This window comes from Chenopodium album, chromosome 4 (assembly GCF_948465745.1).
Source record: "Chenopodium album chromosome 4, dcCheAlbu1.1, whole genome shotgun sequence".
Taxonomy (NCBI): Eukaryota; Viridiplantae; Streptophyta; class Magnoliopsida; order Caryophyllales; family Amaranthaceae; genus Chenopodium; species Chenopodium album.
Window position 1 is genome coordinate 52,370,189 of NC_137837.1, and position 20,363 is coordinate 52,390,551.

Sequence of the window (20,363 nt, forward strand, 5' to 3'; positions counted from 1 at the left end):
GGTCATGATTAGTAGTGTATTTTGCTCTTTAGAGCCACTTTTATTACTAATTGGTGTTTTCTAGTGTTTTTGTAGTTTTGCTTGAGTTTTGTAGGAAATTGCACTTTTGGAGCATTTTCTCAGGTTTTCATGGAGCAACTACGGAAATTAGAGGAGCACGACCGTTTTAAAAGCCCAAGGCCAACTAGAGTCATCAAGCCGGTGATTAAGGGCTCAGTATAAGTGATACTGGAGCATTTGGACCAATTATTCAAGACCCGAAGAGGAGATCCGGATTGGGGCGAAGATTCAAGCCCAATCGAAGTCCAAGCCTCGAGGTGAAGCCGGTCCCGATCGGGAAAGCTTACGCCTAATCGGGCGGGCGCGCAGTCAAGTGTTGCTAGCAAGTCGAGCTCGATCAGGCGCAGCTACTTAGAAGAGGTGCGAAGAAAAAGGTGGGCCCGATCGGGCGGCCCTTCGCTCGATCGGCGCGTGTTTTTAGAGCACCTGATTTGCCGAATTCTTAGTTTCTAAATAGAATTGTTTTAGAGTTTGTTTAAGTACAATTTAGTACTTGATTTTTGTTTACCTCTTTTCTTTGACTTTCTCTCTACTTAGATTATTTCTCTCTCTATAATTCTCTCAACTCTTGTTTTTGACTCAACTTTGTAGTTCCATTGATTTTGGTAACGATTCCTTCTCTATTAATTTCAGCAATTTTATTCCTTTATTCTCTTATGACTTGTTTAATTGGTTTATTTTTTTTAGATTTAATTATGTGTGAGTAGTTTTATTTCTAGGGTTTATGGGGATCCAATAAATAATTTGAAGGGGTAATTTATGATTGTTGATTGTCAATGCTTAATTATTTTTCTATTGATTGATTTAATGCTATGCAATTAGGTTAGGCATGGTTTGATTGCATGAGTTTAGCAATATTGATTCGAGATTCGAGTGATGAGAATTGATTTTTAGGCTTAGTTTCAATAGGCGGAATAATTTATAAATGGTTAAGTCGAGATTCGAGAGATGAGATTTAATACTAGTAAATTAACTTTGTGATTGTAATACGTAGCGAAAGCCCTTTATGATCTGATTAATTGATACATTGATGATTGATTGTTATGTTTTACCCTGGAATATTGGTTATTGGTGAACCTATGCCCTAGGCTTTTATTTCATTGATTTCCCTCATATTTTTATTCCTTCTTACTCTTACTCTTAGTAGTTTAGTTACCCTTTATAATAATAATTTGGTTACTTGATAATTTAGATTATTTTGATTAATTAGGAATAAATTAACTAGTTTCCCTATGGTTCGACCCTTCTTCCCTATCTACATAGTTAGTGAATTTAGGTATTACTTTTTATTAGGAGATTATGAGTGGAGCTTGTCAAATTTTGGCGCCGTTGCCGGGGAAACGGTTTTATTTTTATTTTCTAATTATTTTTGTAGTCTAGATTATCCCCTCTTGTCTCATAGAACATTAGTTCTTTGAGGGAATTCTCATATTTCACTTTTAGTTCTTTGTTTATGCCCAGGTGTTCCAGATCAGGTTACAGTCCATTCGATCCTGAGATCGAGCGCTCGTTCCATAGACAAAAGAACCTTTATAGACAAATCCAAGCGGGTTCTGAGGAAGACAATAATCGAAGAGGCCCTCCAACTGATTCCAGTGATTCAGAAGTTCCTTCAAATTCAGAATCAGAGTTGGCGGTACCTAAGAAGCTTAGTGATTACTCGCAGCCAAAGCTCACATATTTTCCACACCTTACTCCCACTCCGGCCCTTGATGGAGTGCAATTTGAAATTAAACCCCAATTTATCACAATGATAGAGAGGAAGCAATTCAGTGGGGCTAAGGGTGAAGATCCTAATCTTCACATTACAGATTTCTGCCAGTATTGCAACACCATTAGACAAGTTGGGGTCACGTAGGACCAAATCAGGGAGATTTTTTTTATTAGAACTACACTTCGTATTACTGACTGGGAAACTCTTGCCTTGAATTTTATAACAAATACTACCCTGCAGAGAGAACAGCTGTACTAAGGAGTGCTATTCAAATCTTTGCCCAAGAGGCCGATGAAACTCTATATGTGGCTTGGGAGAGGTTCAAGGATCTACAGAGAGAATGCCCCCACCATAATCTGGCACAATGGAAATTGATCCAAGCCTTTGACAATGGACTTGGAAATTCATCTAGATCAGTTTTAGATTCTGCAGCTAGTGGGAGATTCATGAATCTTAATGTGGAAGATGCAGGACAGGTTATCGAAGATATGACAATACACAATTCCCAATACGGGAATCCAAGAGGGTTTGCTAACAAAGGAAAACATAATGTTGATTTCGTATCCTTTTTGCAAGCTCAGTTAACATCGATTTTTCATAAACTAGATAATCTTATTGTTGCCCCTAACTTTTTAGCTACTGTTTTGCTAACAATGAAGCTTTTGTTTAAAATTTGTGGAATTGTAGGGCATTGGGAGCAAGATTGTAGGAGTTCTATGGAGCAAGTTAATGCCTTTCAAACCTATAGGCAAAATAACTCATACTCTAACTCTTATAAACCTGATATTCAAAACCATCCATATCTTTTTTACCGGAGTACCAATGTACAAAACCCTCCACCTTCACAACAAACACAACAGCAATCTCCACCACAGTAGAAATATTATCATCCTAATTATGGCTAGAAAAACCAAGCACAACCCTCCTCATCTTCTGACCCTGCTATGACAGAAATTAGAGCAATGCATACAAACATGCAAAAGCATATGGATAGTAGGGATGCACAAATTGATTCAATTATAGCTCATAATAAAATCATGGATAATAAAATTGCGCAGCTTTCATCTACCCTACAAACCCGTTAGCAGGGAGCTCTACCATCCCAACCAATCAATCCCACAGATAATGCCAATGAAATCACTCTAAGGAGTGGTTCACATTATGATGGACCTCCTATGCCAAAGGAAGATGGACATGTTCCTGATTCCTCTATACCAAACGCTAATCCGATTAACCCTACAGGGCTACAAAAAGATACTAACCCTTCTAATATTTCTTTGCAGGGTAAATCTCAAGATAAGGGAGGAGATGTGCAAATCCTAGTTATTAAACTACCATTCCTCAATAGACAATTGAAGAGTAAGTTTGATAAACAATTCGGTAAGTTTTTGGAGGTTGTGAAAAACTTGTAGGTAACAGTTCCTTTCACTAATTTAATCACTCAGGTTCCTACATATGCTAAATTTATGAAAGATATTCTAACTAGGAAAAGGGCCTTTAATGAGGTAGAAACTGTAGCTTTTACAGAGGAATGTAGTGCATTATTGCAAAATAATTCCCCTCCTAAGTTAAAGGATCATGGTAGTTTTTCTATCCCTTGTCATATAGGAAATGTTTATATTGATAAAGCTTTGTGTGTTTTGGGTGCTAGTGTCAGTGTTATGCCATCTTCTGTTTGTGCTAAACTTAATATAGGTGATTTAAAAGTTACTAATATAACTTTGCAAATGGCAGATCTTTCTGTTAAGTACCCCTTAGGTATTTTAGAGGATGTCCCTGTCAGAGTTGGTAAATTTTTTATCCCTATTGATTTTGTTGTTTTAGACATGGCTGAGGATACACAAATCCCCATTATATTAGGTAGGCCTTTTCACCATACTGCAGGAGCCATTATTGATGTCAAAAATGGTAAACTAACCCTTTTTGTTGGTGATGATAATGTTACTTTTAATTTAGGAAAAGTTTTGAAAGGACCTATGTTAGAGGAAAATTGTTGTTTTATTGATGTGATTGATATAATGGATGGTATTTGTGATGATAGCTTACCACAGGTTCTTGTAAGGGATCCCTTGGAGGAAATTCTTTGTGGAGATTTATCTGAAGATAATGCAAGCGTATGGGGTAATGAAGTAAATGCCATTGAAAAAGCTCTTTCCCTAGAAGAGTTAGACCCCAAAGAGACAATGAAGGTAGTAAATTTAGTTCAGGAATCAAAACCTGCAGAGGTTAAGAAACCTAAACTAAAACCTCTCCCTTCTCATTTAAAATATATTTTTCTTGATGAGAAGGAACTATACCCTGTGATCATCAGTACTGCACTTGATGACCTACAAACTTCCCAACTTCTAGAGGTTCTTCAAACCCATAAAAGAGAAATTGGGTACAACATTGATGATCTCAAAGGTATTTGTCCTGATTTTTGTATGTACAGGATACATTTAGAGGACAACTATAATACCTGCATTCAACCCCAGAGAAGGTTGAATCCTACTATGCAAGAAGTAGTCAAGAAAGAGGTTATGAAATTACTTGATGCAGGTATTATCTATCCTATTTCTGACTCTAAATGGGTAAGTCCTGTACAGGTGGTTCCAAAAAAAGGTGGGATGACTGTGATTAAGAACGAGAAAATTAATTGATTCCTACTAGAACTGTTACAGGGTGACGTATGTGCATTGATTATCATAGATTAAATATTGCCACTAAAAAGGACCACTTCCCCCTTTTCTTTATAGATTAAATGCTAGAAAGGTTAGCTAATCATAAGTTCTTTTGCTATTTGGATGGGTATTCGGGATGTTTTTAAATTCCAATTCATCCTAAAGATCGGGAAAAGACTACATTTACATGTCCTTATGGTACTTTTTCATATCGTAGGATGCCCTTTGGTTTATGTAATTCCCCCGCTACCTTTCAACGTTGCATGATGAGCATTTTTTCTGATTTCATAAAGTCTATTATGGAAGTCTTTATGAATGATTTTAGCGTGTATGGTTCTTCATTTGATGCATGTTTAGTAAATCTCGCTAAAATTTTAAAACGATGTGAAGAATGCAATTTGGTGCTAAACTGAGAGAAATGTCACTTTATGGTGACAGAGGGAGTAGTTCTGGGTCATATTGTATCTGATAAGGGTATACAAGTAGACAAAGCTAAGATTTCAATGATTGAGCAATTACCTCCCCCAGTTAATGTTAAGGGAGTTAGAAGTTTCTTAGGTCATGCGGGGTTTTATCATCGCTTTATCAAAGATTCTTCTAAAACTGCTAAACCACTAACTCAACTTTTACTCAAGGATGCCCCTTTTATTTTTACTGACGAGCGTCCTGAGGCTTTTAACAGGATAAAGCAGGCTTTGATATCGGCACCCATCATATGTGCTCCTGATTGGAATCTTCCTTTCGAGATTATGTGTGATGCAAGTGACTTTGCACTAGGAGCCGTGGTCGGACAGAGAAAGAACAAAGTATTGCATGCTATTTATTATGCAAGTAAAACTGTGGATAAAGCCTAAGTCAACTATGCCACCACGGAAAAGGAGTTTCTTGCTGTGATTTTTGCTTTAGAAAAATTAAGATCATATCTTGTTGGTTCTAAAGTTATTATTTTTACTGGCCATTCAGCTCTGAAGTACTTAATAGCCAAGGCGGAATCAAAGCCTAGGCTACTCCGTTAGGTTCTTTTGCTCCAGGATTTCAATATTGAGTTAAAGGATAAAAAGGGTGCAGAGAACGTAGTGGCAGACCACTTGTCACGTATCAGGTATGATGAGGGTAAGGATTATCTTCCTATAGATGATTCTTTCCCTGATGACAACCTGCATGCAGTTGTAGAGCAACACCCTTGGTATGCTGATCTTGCTAATTATTTAGTGGGTGGTACTCTACCTCCTGACTTGTCCTACCAACAGAAAAAGAAATTCCTTTCTTATGTTAAACATTATTTTTGGGATGATCCTTTTTTGTTTTGTGAGTGTGCAGATGGTTTATTTCGCAGGTGTGTTCCCGAATGGGAAGTTCAAGGTGTACTTACTAGTTGCCACACTTTACCTTATGGAGGACATCATGACCCCACCAAAATGGTTGCCAAGATTAATGAGTCAGGTTTCTATTGGCCTACTATGTTTAAGTATGCTAACACTTTTATGCAGGCTTGTGATTCTTTCCAGAGGACTGGCAACATCTCGCGGCGGCATGAGATACCTCAAACTGGGATTCTAGAAGTTGAAATTTTTGATGTTTGGGGTATTGATTACATGGGACCGTTCCCTTTTTCAAATGGGAATCGCTATATACTTGTCGTCGTTGACTATGTATCCAAGTGGGTTGAGGCCATTGCCACTCCTAATAATGATGCCAAGGTGGTCCACTGACTTTTCAAGAATACCATCTTTCCAAGATTTGGAGTGCCTAGAGCTATAATCAGTGATGGAGGATCCCACTTTCACGAGCAGAAGTTAGATACCCTCCTCAAAAAGTATGGTGTTTACCATAGGACATGTTTAGCCTACGACCCCGAAACTAGCGGCCAAGTTGAAGTTTATAACCGTGAGATCAAGGCCATTCTAGAGAACGTGGTGGCAAAATCGAGGAAAGATTAGAGAGATAAGTTAGATGACAACCTTTGGGCATACAGAACTGCGTTTAAGACCCCAATAGGTACTACTCCATATAGACTTGTGTACGGCAAAGCATGTCATCTTCCGGTGGAATTAGAATACAAGGCATATTGGGCTATTAAGGAGATTTATTTGGATGCTAAACTAGCGGGAGAAAAGAGGTTACTTCAACTTAACCAACTTGATGAGTTTAGGTTGACGCCCTATGATAGTGCACGTGTCTACAAGGAGAAGACAAAGAGATGGCACGACAAGATGATGCTTCTAAGAGAGTTCAAAGAGGGTGATAAAGTGTTGTTGTTCAACTCTAGACTTAAACTATTCCCAGGAAAGTTAAAGTCAAGGTTGTCGGGTCCTTTTACAGTCAAAAGGGCTAACAAATTTTGTTATGTGGAGTTATTCGATGAGCATGGTAATGAGTTCAAGGTTAATGGCCAAAGACTTAAGCTATATCATGAGGGGGCTACAATTGGTGCGGTTGAACTACTTCACCTAGGCGGTTCTGGTTCATCTTGAGCTTCAATGTGGTAAGAGGGTCGTGCGAAACCTAGATAAACCAGCGCTTTGCGGGAGGCAACCCGTATTTCTTGCTTTCTATACTAGTTTTTCCTTTATTTTATTTTTATTTTTTTTAGAAAGGTGAGGAGAGTGCAATTTTACCTTTCCAAAATGTTTTTGTACAGGTATTAGATCAACAAGTATGGAGATTTAAAGAAAATAAGTAGAAGATTGCGTACCTCTTATTTCTTTTTCTCCTCCCTTCTTTTCTTTTTCCTCCTTATTTCCTCTTCTTCATTCACACTTTCTCTCTCTAAAACCTCCATTTTCATACCTTCAACCTCACTTTCTTTCCAAGATCTTCTCAAATTCATCCATTAAAAATCAAAAAAATTTACATATTCTTCATCCTTTCACCTTCATATACATTCTCCACTAAATTTCTACCACTTTCTCTCAAGATTTCTCAAAACCCTAAGAGAGAGAAAGCTTCAACTCCTAACATTCATACTCAAATGACTTTTAAAAGATCAAGGCAACAAAGGGGTGAGAGTTTGAGGCTACAACAATAACCAATGGTTGACCCGAAACTCCAAATTCCAGGATGGAGCGAAGTGGTAATCACCTCAACCGAGCAAAAGACTAGGATGCTTAACCTCATTGAGAGGCAGGTAATTTCTACACACTTTGTTCACCACCCTACATTGTCTAGATTAGGACTTGATAAACCGGTAGAAAAATTATTCAAGGGTATTGGAATGAGTGGCTTTTTTCAAATGCATTATGAAACTTATGATTATTTGACTTTGGAATTTATTTCTAGTTTTAATGTGATTAAAACTAATGCTTTGATTACTCATATTTAATTCCGTTTGCTTAACAATGATGTGCGTATGTGTAGACACCCAAATGTGTCTCCCCAAAACCAAACCCAATGATGAATACATTTCATGTCATTTAATTATCGAACAAAACGAAAGTGTGAAAAGTCTAGTGAGAAGATGTTTTTATTAAAATATCTCTTCTTTCTGTTTTTGAAAATATTTCTGTTCTTACCCTATTTTTGAAAAACGTGCATTCCAATTTAGTTTGGTCCATGATAAGGGTACAATAATGGTGTAGTTGGATGGGGCTTGAAAAGACCTTTCCAACGATATATTATGAGCCCAATTCCGATGAATAATGAGGAAGTTATGACCAAAATACTATTCTAGGCCCAAACCGGATTTTACCTACGACCCAATGAATATGTGAAGGGTCCAAAGATCTAATCCTATTCCTAAAATAATTAGGATTGATTAGATGCTTCTATAAGTTTCTAAAATATCTTAATTATCATTTTTGAAAAGATAAGATTAAAGAATTTGAGTTCAATAAAAACTTTCCTTTTTTAAAACTTTCCTTTTTCTTAAATCCTAATTCTATTCGAATTTAAAGATGTTCAAAGACAGTAAGATTTCATTTTCGTGCCTCATAATCTTTATCCAAATTTTATATGGTTAGATAGATCTTGAAATTATCTTTCCAATGATATATTATAATATTAAATCCGAGCTATAATGAAAAAGATATGAATTAGATATATTATTTGGACTTCTGGATCAAAAGATATAATAAAAACAAAATCCGCAAAAACTGTTGTCTATCGAGTTCTATTTCGATTCGAATTCGGATTCTCTTCATATTCTTCGACCCTCTTTTTTCACTATAAATAGAGGTCATATCTCCCCTTTCTCTTTCACCAACTCTCATCAAGAAATTCTTGATTCTCTCTCGTTTTCTAAGCCTAGATTTTTACAAACATAATTCTTCATACATTAGCACTAGACACACCTAGCATAATTCGAAGTTGTCTTCTCCCTAGACGTGAAAGGTTTGATATTTCTGAGGGTTTGGTCCCAAATCTAGTCTAAAATTTCTAATTTCTATTTCAATTATTTAATTTAATTGTTTTGTTTATTATTTTCCTTGAAGTTACTAACGTGTGTATTTTGTTATTAGAAAGAGATACGAGGCATCTAAGTAAGTGCTTTAATTGATTTAATTGATATTATGATATAGAAATCATGCTTAAATTGTTATTTTGATTCCTCGTATCATGTTAGGATGTTTTATTTCTTCCTAGTATCATGTTTAGGGTAAAGAATAAGTTCCTTAAATCAAGTATGATTGTTATGATGCTTCCTATTTCTTTTCTAATATTCATGTTAGTATCATGTTAAGGCTAAAGCTTTGATTTTTATTGCTTACTAACATGCTAGGGTTTGTTATTAATCTTATTAGTATCATGCCTAGGATATTTCTATTATTATGCTTCAACATGATTATTTTAATGATGATTATTATTATTATGATTATGATGACTGTTATGATTATTTTATTATTATTATTATTATTATTATTATTATTATTATTATTATTATTATTATTATTATTATTATTATTATTATTATTATTATTATTATTATGTTGCTTGATATTTATTGTTATTGCTTGATCACAACTTTTATGCATGTTTAAAGGGAATTGGTACTTGTAATCACGCTTACTAAGATAATTAATAATCTTGTTTAGGGTTAATATGATTATAATTCAAGTGATTGCCAATAATAGATTTGTTTGTGCATTAATATTCAACCAACATAGATAAACAGGTTTAGGGTTAATCCTATTGATTGCATGTTAGTCAGATTGCGCACATGAATACGATCAGAATAAAGTAGAGGCCTATTATTAGGGCAGGTTCAATCTCTTTTAGGTTGGATTTGTACCTTCATCCCCGAACTACCAGTCATGGTTCCAGACCTATTGGAGTTGACGATCTCCTGGATCGTTAAGGGGTGTAACCTTCACCTCATGAACGGTTTACAAGTTCCTAAAACTTGTTGGCGACTCTTTTGCTCTATCTTCTTTCCCTTTGGACGCCACCATGCTTAAGTTTTAAGTATTTCATGTGCGTAATTTTGATTAACATTATTGTAATATGCATAAAAAAGATCTCATTGGAAAGACCATCCGTAATGAGTTAAAACATAGGATTTTTACACGTAGGAAATTTGAGGAATATCTTTCAAACTAGAATCGAAATAATGCTGCGCGAAACTGGAAAATTTTATCGAGCACAGAAAGTTGCTGAGCCATGTAGGAACTAGCGTCAGAAAACAAAGTCTAGCGCCACTTATTTGACTCTGGCGCCAGGCGACAGTTTCTGTCGTCAGGCGCCAAAGCCAAATTGTTGGCGCCGGCCTCTGTTTGTTGGCGCCAAGTTCTTCTAATACCGAGCCAGAAATATGCGTTCTAATTTTGACTAGTTTTTAGCATTGTTTGCTCGATCCTACTTCCTGATTGAGTTTTCTAACTTTTCTGAAACCCATATGTGTTCTACATATGGACATAACCCTCTGGGAATTCATGCTCCATCTACCTGATTGAACGCTTTGTGCAACAAAGGATAAATCCGAGAATGTTGAATTCACCAAACCATGGAAGCGAGTTTTTCTTAACTTGCGGTGTCCCATCCACTCACGCCAACCCTTCACGGTTAGGCTTCCGCGCAGTGCATCCGGATAATTCACCATGGACCCTCTTTAACTAACCCATATCCCGAACTTTAGAGAGCTAGAGCCATGGTTAGGTTGCAAACTCATTGCATCATGTTGTGACTACTTGACTACTTGTGCATCTCTTACTTGTGCATACTTATTATGTGACTAAACTAACCGTTTGGTTTGACCTGTGATTAAGCCTAAATAAACTAATTAATGACTAAAGGACTTTGTTTAATTAATTAATTAATTTGAGCTAATAAATATGTCTAAAATCGAGTCATAGTCCCTTTAAGTCAACCCGAATTTTTATTCCCGTATACTGCACAAACGTCAACTTGTTTTGGTCATAGCCAGAGTTATAGGAAGAACTACGAGTCGTATAACCTATGGATCTGTAGCCCCGAGTTTATCTTTAATTTGACGTTAGTTTTATCCCAATCAGAATCACAGATCAAAAGTGATGACTAAAATACCACAAGCTGTCCAGTTTAATGCATATACATGAAGTCTTAACTTAGTCTTTGTTCGAGTCTAGTCATATAGTCTATCCACATGGTCTTGACACAAGTGTTAACATGTCACCTAAACTCACTAGTCTTAGCACACACTTTGTACATACTAGTTTCACACCATGACCATGTTTTAGGTTCATGCATGAGTCGGTTTTTTTTTTCGTCATTTGAGTTGGGGGTACATTCTATTCCTAATTTTGTCATATCTCTCCATCAACATCATCTTTCCATTTTCTACCACAACCTTTATTCTTCCTACTTTCTTCCATCCATGCATTTTGAATCGAGTTTGAGTCATGTGATTGACAAAAAAATGAGGGTAATGATGAAACAAATGCACAAGGCAAACTTCTCACCAAGATTTCATGCTTTCTTCTTCTTCTTTTTTTTTTTTTTTTTCAAACCCTTTCCCTAATAAGTCTAGCATAGGCACCCTTCATCCTCCTTGAATTTATTTCTTAGAGTTTGATTTTTACCCTTCACTTTTTAAATAAAGTGAGCATTTATTTCCTTGCATATGATCATTGCATTGCACAAAAAAAAAAATAAAAAGTAAAAAAATTCCATGTCAAACTAAGCACAAGGTATACAAATGATTTGAGGCACCCCTTGTAGCCACATCATATCACCTTTCACCCTTCAAATTTATAATCCTTTCTTCATAAACCACTTTGAGCCTCGTCTAACGATAGACCTTTCAGTTTTCAACCCACATCTACCTAACCTTGGGATGGGATGGTGTGCAACTTATGCAACTTCAAAAAGCTTGAGTGACTAAAATAGCAAAAAGTAAAAAAAATAATAATAATAATAAAAGTGTACAAAAGGGCAAGTATTCCAATGTCTTTGACATGAACATGTCTTTAATATGAACACGTCTCAGATTGCGTTTCTTATTGAGTGCTCGGTACCGTGCCTGAGAAACATGAATGCCAAGTGAGTGATAGACTGCATGATCGAGATTGCCCACACTTATAAAAATAAAATAAATAAAGCAAAAAATAAATAAATAAATAAATAAAGAGGCTAAAAAAGAGTAGAAAGCCTCAAGCATAAAAATATAAAGATTCAAAAGCAAGGTTGCACACCTTGGGGGCTTATCTAGGGTCTTGAGCCTTTTATCCCCTTCTTCTTCAATCTTTAACCTAACCACGTTACAACCCTTAAAATACCTTTTTGAGGTATACATACACTTGTGCGAGGTTCGGCTAGAGCTACGTTCGGCCTGATTCCTAACGGATACGTAGGCAACCTCACCTCGAGGTGCGGCCGTAATAAAAATGCATTCACATTCACATTCACACATCATGATCATATCAAGGAATCCCCTATGCTCATCCCCATTCATTTAGAGCTATACTTGGGGGCTTGATCCTTACATCATTAGCTTACCTAGCCTAAAGAGTTACCATCATTTGACTCTTCTTGAAATAATATCTTTCCACACACTTAGCCCTTGCGGCCTAGCTTTAGTGTCACTATCACACGCATCACATATACATGACCAAATATACTTCCCTTAGGAACCCTTTGTCATGGAATCTTAACACAACGTTGAAACATGCCTTGTCATATCACCATCACTCATCAATCATAATTGTCATTGCATCACGAAGTATGAAGTGCTTAGCCTCCGTGCCTAAGTTACCCTAAATACTTTCATTATTGAGTCAATTGAGATACCCTAGGATGGGTTAATCCTTGCACCTTGAGAGATAGTATCAAACAACATTTTACTAAGCTCATTCAACATGTCCCTTCAAACACTTTGATCCTTTTTTCGCGTCTTTCTTTTTCGGGAGAAAGTCAATACTCTCCACAAAAATGACGGATTATTTTTGCTTTTTTTGCATTTTCGAGTCGCACGATCACAATACAACGCACCCACGAGTCGTGAGTCACACGTGTTATTTCACTTCGAGTCGAGTCAACGTCGAGTCAATCACATTTAGTCAAGTTTATACCTTGAGTCATGTCAAGTCAATGAGTCAAGCGACATTAAACCTTAGGTCAACCCTAAAATAATTAAAGAGATTAGCAAAGTCCTATAGTCAAAGATAAATACAGGTGCATCCCAGTGGCAGCAAGAGCAGAATAGGGAATACCCTTTTTCTGGAAACAGATTTCAGCGTCTGGCGCTAGATCCCAGCGTCTAGCGACAGAGCCAAATCGCAGCGCCCGAGGCATTGCAGCGGCGACAGAACGCTCAACCACTCAGATCAGGTATTTCAACCTATTTCAGCAATTTCAGGTTCCTTGGTACGCCAGTTAGCCCATATAAGCAATTTGACATGATTAAGTAGTCGGCTGGATTACAATCGCAATAAGTGATCGACCTGATAAATGATCGTCTCACTTAGCTTAAAGTGCCTAAGCATTGGCTCAGCAAAGGCACCGACATAATGGTTCATAAGCAGCAAAGGCACCAACATACTAGTTCAGAAAACACCAACATACTGGTTCAGAAAACACCAACATACTGGTTCAGAAAACACCGACATACTGATTCAGAAAACACCCACATACTGGTTCAGAAGCACCGACATACAGGTTCACAATCAAAGACAAAACTGGTTTACAAGCAGCAGAAGCGCCGACGCACCGGCTAAAGCAAAGTTCAAGCGAGCTTTAAGGATCGACAAGCGTTGGTCTTCGGCAGTTTTCTTCGGAATATTATCGCAACAACTGAGGATGACTTCAAGAGAGGTTATTTTACACAGCACTCACTAAGATTATGGAGGTTGTCACCATGATTTGAGAAGATAGCATGAGATGGGCAGTCTTCGACAGCATTCGCTAAGATTGTGGAGGTTGTCACCAAGATTTGAGAAGATAGCATGAGATTGGCGGTCTTCGACGGCATTCGCTAAGATTGTGGAGGTTGTCACCTAAGATTTGAGAAGATGGCACGAGATGGGCGGTCTTCGACAGCATTTGCTAAGATTGTGAAGGTTGTCACCAAGATTTGAGAAGGACGACACGAGATGGGCGGTCTTCGACGGCATTCACTAAGATTGTGGAGGTTGCACTAAGATTTGAGAAGGGCGGTTTGTGATGAGGCGGTCTTCGACGACTTTTGCTATGCTTGGGAATGTTGTCACTATGATTCAAGAAAAAGAAGCTCTTTGTTCAGAGACGCGTGAACATATCCAAAAAAGCTCTATTGTTCAGAGACGAGTGAACATCAAAACAGCAAAATGCAACAAATCGGTTACCTTCAGAGACGTGTGCTCGACGGTGCAAGATACGCGTTTCTTAACTCTTTTATCTGTTTTAACTAGCGCTAGTTTGCAGGTATCGGCGTTACAAGAATGATTTAGAATCGCAAAACGTTCTGAATCATTCTCCGTCCCTATCGATACTTTGACTTTTGTTTTCGAAACTTGCGTTTCTCCAAACCTTGTCAAAGTGGGGGCTTCTGTAGACACCCAAATGTGTCTCCCCAAAACCAAACCCAGTGATGAATACCTTTCATGTCATTTAATTATCAAACAAAGCGAAAGTGTGAAAAGTCTAGTGATGAGGATGTTTTTATTAAAATATCTCTTCATTCTATTTTTGAAAATATTTCTTTTCTTACCCTATTTTTGAAAAACGTGCATGCCTGTTTATTTTGGTCCATGATAAGGGTCCAAAAATGGTGTAGTTGGATGGGGTTTGAAAAGACCTTTCTAGCGATATATTATAAGCCCAATTTTGATGAATAATGAGGAAGTTATGGCCAAAATACTAAACTAGGCCCAAACCGGATTTTACCTACGACCCAATGATGATGTGGAGGGTCCAAAGATCTAATCCTATTCCTAAACTAATTAGGATTTATTAGAAGCTTCTATAAGTTTCTAAAAGATCTTAATTATCCTTTTTGAAAAGATAAGTGTTCCAGGAATGGATCCAAGGGTTCTGCTGGGTGAGCTAGGTCCCGTCAACAACCTACACAAGGCAACACACGTAAACTGCCCTCGGGAGTTGCTCAAGGAACCCCCCTCCGAAGCTTAAGTTAGAGAGTGTTTAGAGAGAGAAAGTGTTATTAAAGAGATGTAGAAAGTGTAATAACTTGAGTGTCTCACCTCTTTTTCGTTGTACTTTACCCTCTATTTATAAGCATACCATCTCCTTTGTGGAGAGTTCAGCCAGGTCAGCCCTGCGGGCTAACTCCACCGGGCTGATCAGCCCTCCTTAATTGCTTTCTCGGCAAAGAGTGCGCACCCTGGGGGCTAGGCGATAGTTCAGCGGGAGCTATCCTATATAATTAGCCCCTCAAGAGGTGGTATGAGGTCACTCATGCCGACTCTTTATATGTAGATACATTCTTCTTTTCTGAGCCCAGCTGGAAGGAATAGCTCAGTAGGAGCTATCCCCTATAACTAGCCTCTCAAGAGATGGCGTGAAGTTCTTTTCATGAAAGCTGTTCTGAGCGTGTAGCCTTATCAGCCATGGCTCAATGGGTTGTCCGGCCAAATTAACCTGCACACTCCTAGCCCCTCAAGTCTCTAGGGTGTTAATGCGGCCAAGAGACTTGGGAGGTCAGCATCTGTCTTTGTTGGCTGTGTTGTCGTACTGTTTTCATGTTAAACGATGGCTCTAAATTTGGGGAATGACAAGCTCGCGGAGAGGAATTTTGATCACTCCCGCTGAAGTCTTAGAAATGACAAGCTCGGTGAGAGGAATTTCGATCACTCCCGCTGAAGTCTGAGAAATGACGAGCTTGCGGAGAGGATTTTTTATCACTCCCGCTGAAGTTTCAGAAATGACGAGCGTGCGGAGAGGATTTTCGATCACTCTCGCTGAAGTCTAAGAAATGTCGAGCTTGAGGAGAGGATTTTCAATCACTCCCGCTGAAGTCTGAGAAATGACGAGCTTGCGGAGAGGATTTTCGATCACTCCCGCTGAAGTGCGTATTCTTATTATTTTTATTTTCATAATCTTTTTTTTTTGTTTTGCCGGGAACAGTGTTTGCATGAGTGGGACACGTGTCGACGATCCAGGCCGTCAGTTTTGCTTTTACTGAAATGACATGGCGGTTTGGTTTTGCTTTGTGCCCAACCGCCTCTTTACTCCGTATTAAATTCATTGTCCCCTTTTACATTCACTTCTTTTACTTCTCTAATTTTTCATCTTCCCTTCTCCATTTTTATCATTTCAAAATTTTCGCTCTTCATTTCTCTCCTTCAAACGCTTGTGTTCTTCGATTGTTGTGGCAAGTTCTTGTCTTTCTCGCCCTTATTTTGCTTCATTTTCCCTGTTTTTGCTCTGACACTTTACTGATTTGTTTTTCTTTTGCCTTTCTTGGTTGCGGTTTTGAACTTCGTCTTGTTCGGGTTCTTGCGATCGCCATTGTTGTTGTAACCTGTTGCTTCTGCAACTTTTTCCCCTAAAGGTACTTACTTTGTACCTTTTGTCATATGTATTTGCCCAATCTCGCTTCTTTTTGCTTTTTTTCGTCACAAAATTGTATCTTTTGATTCTTCCCAACTGTCGTTGTTCAAATTTATCTCCTTGTTGTTGTAATTGCTTTCTTGATTTTTTTCTCCTTATTCCTTCGTTGTTCTTGTTTCCTAAACTGATCTTTTGATTTTCTGGTACCCCATTGCTTTTTCTTCTCTTTGTGGGCTTGCATTTCTTTGTAGATTTCATAATGTCTGACGCTTCTAATAGTCAGAACATGAATAAGCCTCAAACGACCACTAGATTGGATTCTTCTTCCCAATCCTCTCTTTCAGGTGAGCGCCCTGCGCACACTTCCCCTGTTTCTCCTTCTTCTCCTCCTATTCCTGTACAAACTGTTATGCCTTCTGACTTTCCCCTCGCTGCAAGTGGGATGGGTACTGCTGCGACTCCTGCTGCTGCGTCTAGGTCAGGTAGTAGTCATCCCGCTGAGGGTAGTGCTTTTCGCCCTTTCAAGCGCAAACCCCGTCCTAATTTCTTTGATCCTTATTGCGAGCGCGTTCTCATGCTGGATGGGATTCCTTTATCCCATCTCACCCGTTTAAGGATGCGCGCAATGCGCCATAAAATGTTAGCTGACGCCGTCAAGGCTAATCCCCCTGACGTGTCTCTTGTTAGCCCCATTCCCCATGTTCAGCCTTTAAACAACTTTGCTTAGCTTGATAACATAGCTGACGTGCATCGGTTTGATCATTATGTAGTGCGAGGTGGCAACACTGAGACTCCATCACCGTCTCCTTCTCCAGTTGTTCAATCGGGCAGGATGACTGAGTCTCCTTCACCGCTCTTATTATGATTGTCAGCCCACTTACGTTGTGGAGCCCATAGAGGAGGGCAAAACTTAGTTTTTTCTTGATGAAAATGTTATCGGCCCAAAAATTGTGTGTTAGACTCCAGTTGGCATAAGGATGCTAAGAGGCTGGATATGGCTGCTGTTGGGAAGAAATTCTATGGTTTCAGGGAGGGTTACGAGCTGGTTCTTCTTGTTGATGGTGCAAAGCTATCAGCTCCTCCTGCTGGTCACATTGCGGTGTTCGCTTCACAACTGGATTTGGGCTTGAGGTTCCCCCTGGACCCTACCCTGGAAAAGTTGCTACGTGCCTTCAATATTTGTATATCTCTGGTGCATCCTGCTTCCCTTCACACTTTGATCTGCTTGCTGTGGTTTTTAAGATTTCGAAGGTATTCTAAGTCCCTACACTTGTTCAAGTCTCTGATGAGCCTGAAGAGATATGCTTCTGGGACTGAGTGGGGGTGGTATTATATTGCACCCAAGGAGAGCAGGGTCTTGTTCTACCCAAAACTTGACCGCTTCAGGGATTGGGCTGGTAAATTTTTCTGGGTGAAGGTGCCTTCCAATTTTGCTGCCCCGCGCAACTTCAGAGAGATCCGCACCAACATGGCTGGAGTCACAATCTCCCCTGACGAGCCTGCCCGTTAGACAGAAGCTTTTGAGGCTCTGCAGGGAGCGGGGACTGATGATTATAAGTTCCCCAAGGTCTGGCTGCCCAACTCCATCTATAGTGTGGGCAACGAGCAGCTCTCTGCCATGTGTTTGTGACGTACGCATGAGTCTTGTAAGCTTTCCACTTTCTGTCCTTTCTTTTTCTTCCTCGTTTCTCTCTTTTTTTTTTGTTTTTTCTTTTCCTTACTTGGCTTTTCTGCCCTTTTTCTTTTCAGGCTATGATAAGTTGGACAAGCGTATGCTTGGGCTTGCTGATAATTGGAAAGACCCTATGACTGCTACCCCTGAGAATCCTCCTCAGCTCTTTGACACGCTGGAGGTGTTTACGGGCTCTCTGAAGGGTGAAGTGCATCTAGCTCCTGCTGAGCTGCGGGCTGTCGTTGGCACAACATCTACTGGTGAGCGTGCTGGATCTAGCCGTGCTGAGGCTGAGCCTTCGTCCTCTACCGTTGGGAGTAGGCGTGAGACTCGGCCTACTCCTCGAAGGGTGGCTTCAGAATCTGAGGCGTTAGTGGTGCCTAATGCTTCCCCTGAGAAGCAGTCTGTCGCGGCTTCCGACCAGGTGGCACCTCAGACTTTTGCTGCCAAAAGACAACGTAATCAAGCTTCTGATGATCCAAAAGCTACTGCCGATGGTTTTGCTGATAGTGTTCTCCAGTTTTCCTCTGAGGGGGCTGAGACCGCTGCTACGGGTGAAAAACCCATTTATTCTGCTGAGCATGTTCTGCTCTTTCCTTCTTCTGTTGATGATGTTATTACTGCGAAGGATACTGTAGTCCCTTCTGCTGCAGCCACTGACTTTCAGCTCCCTGACGAGACTGTCATGGAGCTTCCTAGATTTCTGTCGCGTCCCTACGAACTGAGAGGGCGGCTTCAAAGTGCTTCAAGGGGTGGGCTCTCCCGGCCAGGGGGTTCTCACTAGCACGATCGTCCAATTATCGACTTGGAGGATGATCCAGTGTCCTCTGCCCCTGCTGGAGATGAGTCGGAAGGGAAAAAGGCTCGCACCTCTCCTAGTCCTAATCCTCTTGCATCTACCTCCACCAACATCGGGCTTCCAGGTGGGAATGCTGATGGGGGGGTGGACACTTAGAATTCCAATGAATTTAATCGTTGTGTTCACCAATTCTTGAGTGATGCTTTTGAGAACCCTCTGTCTGCTACCTCACTTTCTGCTGGAGGAACTTTCCGCCCTACAAGGGCTATTGAGTATTCTGAGGTTCCTATTGATGTCCATCTCCGCCCAATACTCTACCCTGCTGGAGCTGAGAATGCTCCCATTCGGCCCTAGATGAATGTGAGGGCTGATGAGTCTTTGTTTATGGAGAAAGGTGGTACCTTGGGGTACCGCTTGACTCAAGGGGTTCGTCTTCCTGCTGATTCTACGTGCAGCTCAGTCAGCCTCCCAGCTACTACGGCCTGCCATGACCTGCAGAATGTTAGTTTTTGCTTTTGGTCTTTCTCTTTTTCATTTTAGCTTTTCTTTTCTTCTTTGCTTGCTCTGTTGTTACTGTCTTGTTTTACTTTTATTTTTAGTTAACTTTTTCTTTGGCTCACTCCTCCTTCCCTCTGCCTTTCTTGCAGCTTGTTATGTTTGTAGGAGATTTATCCAATGATCTGTTGTCAGTGGAGAAGGAGTATCAAAATTAGGGCATAACTCTCTCTCAGAAGGATTTGGAGGTTCAGCAAGCTCAGGCTGAAAGGGATACCATGGCTAGTGAGGTGACTCCACTAAGGGAGAGGGCGGACGCCCTACAGCTCCTGTTGGGAGAATTTCATCTCACTCAGACCAAGTTTAAGAGCTACGAGGAGCAACTGAAGACCTCTCAAGCCAGGGTGCAAACGTTGGAGGCAGAGGTTGCAGATTTGCAAGCTGCGCACACTGTTGAGCTGGAAGCTGCCAGGAAGGAGGCACTCAAATCCTTCGTGCTCTCCCTTGCTTTTGTTAAGTTGGTGGCTGATCGCCATGATGGTGGATGGGAGGCTGCAGCTCGATGCGTAAGCAACTTATATGGTGAGGGTAAGGAGCAGCAGGCTCGTTTCAACGCCTTTTGGGCTAAGGTTGAGGTTGCGGGAGAGGCTGGCGCATTTGATTTCCCTGCTAATCATCCTCGCATTATTAGCTGCAAGGTTCCTGACCACGCTATTCTGAACTTGGAGGTTCCTCTCTGCCCTGATGTTGCTGCGGCTATTGGAGTGGAGTCTTTGGCTGGTGACCAATAAAGGCTATGGCGGCTGCCACCCTCCTACTCCAGTGGCTCTTCTAAGTTCCCCTCACCCAGATATGTAGTAACCAAGTAGTTTTTGTTGCTATCTTTGGGGTGTATAGCCGCCAAAGATTATATTTCTCTGTGTTTCTGCTGAACATTTTATCTTTTGTTGCTGGACCTGTCCAGCTTGACTTAACTTTATATTTTTCCAACTATATTCGCTGAGTGTTTCCTTGTCTTGGTGGACGAGGGCTCAGTGTTGCATATGTTGTAATTAACTTGCTTGATGT

The 20,363-nt window shown here is 39.8% G+C and overlaps 1 non-coding gene across 1 annotated transcript; it reads right to left on the reverse strand.

The window, feature by feature from the left end:
- Nucleotides 1-2,025: 2,025 nt before the first annotated feature.
- LOC145629679 (small nucleolar RNA R71) lies at nucleotides 2,026-2,132 on the reverse strand. The gene has a single exon (XR_014111836.1). It is a non-coding gene; the product is annotated as a small nucleolar RNA R71 (small nucleolar RNA).
- Between the last annotated feature and the right edge of the window lie 18,231 nt (nucleotides 2,133-20,363).